The sequence below is a fragment of the Elephantulus edwardii genome, unplaced genomic scaffold, assembly GCF_000299155.1.
Source record: "Elephantulus edwardii isolate Elephantulus edwardi_28Jun2011 unplaced genomic scaffold, EleEdw1.0 scaffold00294, whole genome shotgun sequence".
Classification (NCBI taxonomy): domain Eukaryota; kingdom Metazoa; phylum Chordata; class Mammalia; order Macroscelidea; family Macroscelididae; genus Elephantulus; species Elephantulus edwardii.
Genome location: NW_006400044.1, coordinates 547,758 through 554,122, shown reverse-complemented (window position 1 = coordinate 554,122; position 6,365 = coordinate 547,758).

Here is a 6,365-nt window from a genome sequence, read left to right as displayed (position 1 = left end):
CTTATAATGATATTAGTGTCTCACAGGAAAATAATTCCTAATTCATCTTTGAAATATTTTTTGTGAGTCAAAGCACTCTATTATCTATGTTTCTTTTAAAATCAGTTCAATTAGAAATCTAGTGTTTACCATAAAAATGTTATTGTTGTTATGTATTACTGAGTACTATTTTTGTTGAGAACAGAACCAAAAAACACTACATGGTTTAACATTAAGAAATGTGCATATCAGGATGAGGCTTTTCTCCATACCTATTCAATCTGTATGTTGTTGTTGTTGTAATGTGCCGTCATATCGTCTGCAACTCATAGAGACTCTATGTATAAAAGCCCTAAACTCTGCCCAATCCTGTGCCAATCTCACCATCTCCGACACACCTCCTCCCATTACACCAGTCACTGAATCAATCTATCCCATCTAGGGCATTCCCCTCCTTCGCTGTCCCTCCACCCTCCCAAGAATGACGTCCCTCTCTAAGGACTGGTCCCTCCTTGCAACATGTCCAAAATATGTCAGATGAAGCTTCAGAATCCTTGCCTCCAAGGAGCAGCCCGGCTTCACCCTTTCCAGGACAAACCTGTTTGTTTTCCTAGCAATCCATGGTATATACATTCAATACTCTTCTCCAACACCACAGGTCACAGGCATCAATTCTCCTCTATCATCCCTAGTCATTGTCCAGCTCTCCGATCATAGCAAGTAATTGCAAAGACCATGGCATGTATCAGGCACACCTTCGTCTCCAGACTGACATCTTTGCACTTCAGAGAGCTCTCTAACCACAGACTTTCCCATCACAATGTGTCTTTTAATCTCCTGGCTGCTGATGCCAAGAGTGTTGACTGTGGATCCAATAAAACCAAAACTGTGAACAATCTCAATCTCTTCACCATCCATTATGATGCTGCCAATCGGCCCAGTGGTGAGAATCTTTGTTTTTTTGATATTGAGTCTCAATCCATACTGAAGACTGCAGTCCCTGTCCTTCCACCTTCAGGTGCTTCAGGTCCGCCTCAGTTTCAACAAGCAGGGTTGTGTCATCTACATAATGCAGATTGTTGATGAGTCGTCCTCCTGTTTTGATGTCACATTTCTCCTCATAGAGCCCAGCCTCCCACGTAACCTGTTCTGCATAAAGATTGAAAAGGTATAGAGATAGGATACAGCCCTGGTGTATACCCTTCCCAATTTTGAATCATGCAGTGTTTCCTTGCTCTGTTCTGACAACTGTCTCTTGGTCCAAGTATAAGTTTCTCATTAGCACAATCAAGTGTTCTGGGATTCCCATTCTTCTCAGAGTTAGCCACACTTTGTTATGATGTAGTATACATTATTTACCCCCTCTTAGTTTTCCCCCAACTCCGATGTCAGACTCACTTTACGATAGTGGCACTATGCAGTATTTGTCCTATTGTGACTGAGATATTTCACTCATTTCCTCCAGGGTCACCCGTTTTGTATAATATTTCATGAGTTCCTTGTTTTTCAATGCTGCATAGCATTCCATTGTATGAATATACAAACCTTCTCTAGCCATTAGTTTGTTGATAGGCACTTGGGTTGTTTCCAGCTCTTTGCTATTTTGAACAAAGTCACGATAAATATAGGTGTACATATATCTGCTTGGATGACAGTTATGGTTTCTTTAGGGTATATTCCCAGAAGTGGAATTGCCGGGTCAAATGGTATTTTTATTTGAGACTTTTTGAGAAAGCGCCATACTGCCTTCCATAGTGGCTGCACCATTCACCAACAGTGAATAAGGGTTCCAGTTTTTCTGCAACCCAGCAGCATTTGTTTTTTGCAGGCACATACAGATTTTTAAAAAAAAATATTTTATTAATGTTAATGAACATTTACAGAAATTTTCGATTTTTATTCACTCATTGTTGCTCTTTTTTCTTTACCTCCCTCCCCCCAGTTCATGAAACAACATATGAGCAAGAGCTTATGCTGATGAAGGAAGAAGTTCAAGCTGCTTTGAAAGAATTGGCAAAAAAAATAAGGTCCCAGGAATTGATGGTATACCAGTTGACGTATTTCAACTGACAGATGCTTCTCTAAATGTGCTCACCAAGTTGTGCCAAGAAATCTGGAGGACAACCATTTGTACAGCTGACTAGAAGAGATCTGTATTTGTTCCCATTCCAAAGAAATGTGACCCAATAGAGTGTGGAAATTATCGAACATTATCATTAATATCACATGCAAGCAGGATTCTGCTGAAGCTTATCCAAAAATGACCAGAACAGCACATCAACAGAGAACTGCCAGAGGTGCAGGCTGTGTTATAAGGGGTCATGCATGGTATTAGGGATATTGTAGCTAATGTTAGATGGATCTTGGCTGAAAGCCGGGAGTACCAGAGGACTGTCTATCTGTGTTTCATTGATTATGCAAAGACGTTTCACTGTGTAGATCACAACAAACTGAGGCTGACTGAATGGGAATCCCAGAACACTTGATCGTGCTAATGTGAAACCTATACTTGGATCAGGAGGCAGTCATCAGAACAGAGCACGGAAGATTCATCAACAGTCTGTTATGCAGATGACACAACCAGGCTTGCTGAAACTGAGGAGGATCTGAAGCACTTGTTGCAGAAGGTCAAGGACTGCAACTTTCAATATGGCTTGAGGCTCACTATCAAGAAAACAAAGATTCTTACTACTGGGACAATTGGTAGCATCATGATGGATGGTGAAAAGATTGAGACTGTTAACAGCTTTAGTTTGCTTGACTCCAATACTCTGGCACGAGCAGCCAGGAAATGAAAAGACATAGTGTGATATAAAAGTCTGCTGTCAGAGACCTCTAAGAAATGATGTCACTCTGGAGACTAAGGTATGCCTAATACATGCCATGGTCTTTGCAATCCCTTGCTATTTACCTGAGAGCTGGACAATGTCTAGAAATGATGGAAGGAGAATTGATGCCTTTGAGCTGTTGTGGTGGAGAAGAGTATTTAATGTACCATGGACTGTGAAGAAAATGAACAGGTTCATCTAAGAGAGGGTTAAATCAGGCTGCTCCTTGGAAGCAAGGATTCTGAAGCTTTTTGTGACATATTTTGGACATGTTGCAATGAGGGACCAATCCTTGGAGAGAGACATCATGCTTGGTAGGGTGGAGGGACAGCACAGGAGAGGAAGATCCTCTATGAAGTGGATTGATTCAGTGATTGGGGTAATCGGTGTAGGTATGTTGAAGACAGATTGGTACAGGAAAGAGGAGGGTTTCAGGCTGTTGTACATAGGGTTGCTGGGTCGCAGGCGACTCGATGGCATATAACAACAGGACAGCAATCAAGGGTTTTATTACTGTTCATTGTGAAGAATTTTTCTTTATGGTCATTGAAAGAATGTTTGAAAATCCACTCATCTGTTTAATATAGGCTGCTACATAAGAGGTGTAGAGTTAATCTTTCAATATGGTTTTCTTAACCGTCTTTTGACTTTGCCACATAGATGAGCAGGAATATGTGAATAGGGTGTAATAGCCTATCCACAAGAGGATTGGCTCTCTACCAATCCACAAGAGGATAACCATTCACAAGGAGATTGGCTAGTCTTGCCGTTAAATTGAGCAACCCAACAGTAGGAGAAAAGACCTCCCTGCCAGTAGCCTCACCATCAGGAAAAGAGTAGTCATGGCTGAACTAGAGACTTGATGTGAGATGGGTCCATGGAATTGCTACATCACTGGAACCAGAGCTCAGAGCCTTTGCCCAAGTTTGTTGGACAATGCGGGTGGGGGTGGGTTATTTGCAAGATTGAGAACTTTGTAGCACTGGCCAAGACTGAGGGATGGAAAGTCAATATTGGCAGAACTGAAAACTTTGTGACAGTAGTCTAAAAACTTTAGGCTCAAAGCTGAGCTGCCTGCATGAAAATTTAAAAGCTGTCTTTATTGTATTCTGTTACTAATTTGGATTATAAACTTTTTACTTCCTCAACATGGTTCTGTTTCATCTGTGAGCTATCCCATTGAATTTTAGATCCAGTAAATCAGTAAGATTAGTGGTGAGATGAGTAGAAAGAGGTACGGAAGCTTGAGGGACATGCCTGACCTCATGAGAATTATTTTTATGTAATGATGCTATTGACAGGGACAGTTCCCCTTTGGGAATTTGATAAAGGTCAGACATGGTTGTCCTCATATGGCCCTTCCTCAATTTACAATTAGTCATAACAAATTTCTTGACATATAGTTGGGTTAGTGAAATTGATCATTATATGTACTTTTCAACTCATACAATAGCATTTTGTTACTTTCAGAAGAGAGCTTATGTAAAAATTTTTACATTCCTTAATGAGTCAGGTCTACATATTCTTCTAGAAATTTCTCCATGAACTCTGAAAATGGATTTGCCAACTCTTTCCAGTACTTATATTGTTATTTCCTCATATAGTAAGCAATTCTTTTTATTAATTACCCAGAAATGCAATTATATAATTAGTAATATATAGTTAGAGCTTTATTGGCTTAGTCATAGGGAGATGCATTGCAACACAACAGTGACACTTTCATGGTTTGATGGTATGAAGCTTGGCTGGCCAATGGGTAAAGAGTTGTGCTGCAGTCCAAAGGCTGGCAGTTCAAATTCACCCACCAACTGCTTCGCAGGAGAAAAATGGGCAATTTCTTTCCAGGAGATTCAAAACCTCTGAAAATCCACCAGAGGGCCAGCTATGAGTCAATTCTGATTCAATGGCATATAACAATAATGGTGTAGTCAGCTGAAGACATGAAAACTAACTGCAGAAGTCTATAGTCTATAGTTTTCAATATGTATCACATCTCAGTATCAGGAAAACAAAGATCTACACCACTGAACCAATAAGCAACAAAATGCCAAGTGAAGAAAGATTGAAGTTGCCCTCAATTCTAGTTTGCCTGGATCCACAATCAATATGCATGGTAGCAGCAGTTAAAAAAGCAAAAGACATATTCCATCGGGAAAATTTGCTGTCAAAGATCTCTACAATGAGCCAAAGGGCAACAATATCAGTTTAATACTAAGTTGTCTAATGAAAGCCTTGATTATTTTTAATTCTCTCTATGCATTCAACAGTTGTATAATGATAAGGACGAGGAAAGATCAGCTTCTTTTGAATTGTAATGTTGGTGAAGAGTATTGAATATCCCATTGATTTCCAAAAGAACAAACAAATCTGTCATGCAGGAAATACAAGTAGGGTGTTCCTTAGTAGCAAAGATGGTGCAACTTTATCTCACCTATTTTGGGCATGTTTTCAGGAAAAACCAGTCCTTTAAAAAAGACATCCTATGTCAAAAGGTTGTTGTGGCTTGTTTTTGAGGTGAGCATGACTTACAGCAACCCTATGAAGAAAAGATCTGAAGCCCCTCTACAACTATTACTATTTATCAAAAGTTCATAGAGTTTCCAGAGGCATGTTGTTTAGGAAGTGGATGCCACTCCTGCTTCCAAATATGTCATAGTATGTTATTGTTTTTGTGTGCCATTGAGTCACCTGTGATATATAGCAACTCTATGTACAGCAGCTCTGTACCCTTCCCTGTCCTGAGCCAGTCTCACTAACTCTGACACACCAACCCCATTGCCTTAGTTACTGTCAAAAAAGAGAGGAAGATTCTCAACAAGATGCATTGAGGCAAAGAGTGTAGCAATGAAATTGAACATGCCAGAGATTGTTAGAATGGCATATAATAGGGCAAAAATCAGATCTGTTGCTCTTGGAGTTTCTGTGAGTTACAGTTGACTCCACAGCACATCTGTATGGGTTGAAGCGCAACATCAAGAAAATAGATTCTCACCACTAGTGAGTTACCTGCAAACATGAGTGTAGTCCTATTGAGTCTTTTCCTAAAATTACATCTCGCGGTCAGTTCTTACAATCTGGTAACAATTCTTTCTGTCTAAGGAAAAGAGGTGGACAGACCTCTAGATAAGATGATGACGTACAGCTTCAGAATCTTTCAGGAAAAAATATGGGCCACTGTAGTTCAGAATTGCCTGCAGCCTTGTGTATTCAGTTTTGTTGGCAGAGATCTTTTAAAACTACCCAATCTCTAAACCTTTTAAAAATGAAGCAGAAAGGTGCATCTGCTCTTCCTAATTATAGTTTTGGCAGTAATTTCCACTTAGTCCTTTTAAAGTTTACTTTCTTTCCATAGATACGCCTTGTACTGCTCCACTTTTAGTGTAGCCCTGCCTTAGGCTCTAAAATGGTTTATACCCATCTATGTCAAAAGCATCTGTCATTTGTCCTTAATCCAGTGACTGCTTCAAATCAAAACCAGTTGGCCTCCATTAATTAAATGAGGCCTGTTTGTTTGCTGTTTGAAGCTAGGTAGCAAATACAAAAGTATTTGAACTAGCC